The sequence below is a fragment of the Benincasa hispida genome, chromosome 7, assembly GCF_027475165.1.
Source record: "Benincasa hispida cultivar pf3 chromosome 7, pf3_genome.v1.1, whole genome shotgun sequence".
In the NCBI taxonomy this organism is placed as follows: domain Eukaryota; kingdom Viridiplantae; phylum Streptophyta; class Magnoliopsida; order Cucurbitales; family Cucurbitaceae; genus Benincasa; species Benincasa hispida.
This window is the reverse complement of record NC_143484.1, coordinates 3,009,532-3,011,783: the sequence shown is the minus strand read 5'-3', so window position 1 is coordinate 3,011,783 and position 2,252 is coordinate 3,009,532. Positions and strand designations below refer to the sequence as shown.

General features: G+C 42.9%; 1 non-coding gene across 1 annotated transcript; it reads right to left on the bottom strand.

Annotated features, from left to right (window-relative positions):
* Window positions 1-1,285: 1,285 nt before the first annotated feature.
* On the bottom strand, window positions 1,286-1,392 carry LOC120082317 (small nucleolar RNA R71). Its single transcript, XR_005483147.2, has one exon. It is a non-coding gene; the product is annotated as a small nucleolar RNA R71 (small nucleolar RNA).
* Between the last annotated feature and the right edge of the window lie 860 nt (window positions 1,393-2,252).

Below are 2,252 nucleotides of genomic sequence, written 5' to 3'. Positions count from 1 at the left end.
ATATAAGCGAGAGATAGAGACTTAGAGATAAGCTCTGTTTGCCAACATGCATCGCATGCACCCTAGAAATAGGTTATGGTAGTATGTGGTCGCCTTGTATATGTGTGTGTCATTCATCATTTCATAGACAAGAATAGAGGCTTAGACATAAGTCCTATAGACATTATCACATGCATCGCATGCGTTCTAAAAACTAGGAGCTATAGCATTTGCATTGAGAGATGACTTGTTGTTGTATGTATGTAGCATGATCACATAATGTGAACGCAATCTTAGGAAGTATTAGCTAAAACCCTTCTCAACCCGTTCCCCTATATACTCATTATATATTTCGTGTTATTGACTTTTTTTTCTCAAGTCCGCCGCATAGATCCTATTCTTTAAACAAACATACCAATCAACTCACTACTTTACTTGTCACTGCAAAGTAATCTAAAATCACCATCGCATATTGTTTCCTTAGTCCCTGTGTTTGACCTTGGGCTTACCAGGCAACCTAGTAGAATTTATACTTGGATTTTGCTAGGAAAACTTGCATGCACAACACATACTCCACCATCGCAATATACAACATTATTTCATTGCATTAACCATGCATTAAGTTTTTGGCGCCGTTGCCGGAGACTACGGAAATACAGATTGTGCTAACGGTAAATTTTTATTTTCTTTGCAGACTCTCCGTCTCTGTGCACTACCTCTCCTTAGGTAAGGGAAGAAGCAGGCATTGTATGAGCGAAGGGCAAAATCCTGAGCCCAATTACGACCTAGAGATTGAGAGAACTTTCCGAAGAAGAAGAAGAAACAACTGCCAACAACAACAAGAAGAGAAAGATCCCAACATGGTGGAGCAACCAGAAGATAGAGCACAAATGCAAATAATATCATGGTGAACCCCATCCTCTTAGCGAATGACCGCAATAGGCCCATTCAGGACTATGTGTCGCCCAACCTTTATGATTTCTCACCAGGAATCATGAGGCCAGCTCTTGACAAATCGAGGTTCAAGATGAAACCGATGATGCTGCAGATGATTCAAACTACTGGATAGTTTGGCGGTAGGAGTGGCGAGGATCTGCACGCCCACCCTCGGAGTTTTATTAAAATCTGCAATACGTTCGTGTTCCCAAACATCTTCGCTGATGAGGTTCGATTAACACTGTTCTCATTTTCGTTGTGTGACCAGGCACGAAAATAGGCTTATTTTCTTGAACCAGGGGAGATTACATCATGGGAATAAGTAGTGGAGAAGTTCATGAAGAAGTACTTCCCCCCGACGGAGAACACCAGAATAAGGAAGCTGATTACCAATTTTGAACAGGATATTGACGAATTGCTCAATGATGCCTGGGCGAGGTTTAAAAGGCTGGTAAGAGATTTCCCGCATAATGGCTTACCAGATTGTCTATAGATGGAAATTTTCTACCACGGTTTGAACCTTACATCGCAGACGGCTACCAATGCAGCAACGACCGGAGGTCTGCTTAATAAAACATACGACGAGGCTAAGAACATACTTGATCGCATTTTGAAGAACCATGAAGACTGGAGAGAAAGTGATCAAAGATTGAGAATTAAGGACAGTGACGCAAATAACAGGGCCATTGCATCCCTACAGAACCAAATAACTACGATGATGAATTTGATACAAGGAATCGCAATCAACAACCCAGGAATGCAAAGGGGGCAGGTCAACGCAATCGACCAAGTGAGCGCAAGTTGTGCCACTTGTGGTAAAGGCCATCCAGTGGATGAGTGTCCGAGGAACCCACAATCTTTCTATTTCGTGAAAAATAATCCTTTTTCCAATACTTTCAACCCTGGGTGGAGAAACCACCCTAACTTCGCGTGAAAAAATCAACAACAAAATTTTCAACCAATGGCGCAAAAAGAAGAGCCACAAGGATTTTTCCCGCGAACAAACGGTCAAACGCAAAATCAAGCCAGCAGTTCGCAGGCGCCACAATCTTCATCTTTGGAGAGCTTACTGAAGCAGTATATTGAGAAGAATGAAATAATGCTTTAGAATCAAGCGACGTCCATCCGCAATCTTGAAATTCAAATAGGCCAGATTACGGGCAAACTCAAGAATAGATCGCAAGGGGAACTGCCGAGTTCAACAGAGCTCCCGCGCAACCCAGGGGGTACGGGAAAAGAGCAATGTCAAGTTGTGACATTGCGAAGCGGAAAGAAGGTGGCGGAGAAGAAGAAGAAGCCTAGCTGGACTGCTCCAATTGCGATGGAACCACAGATCC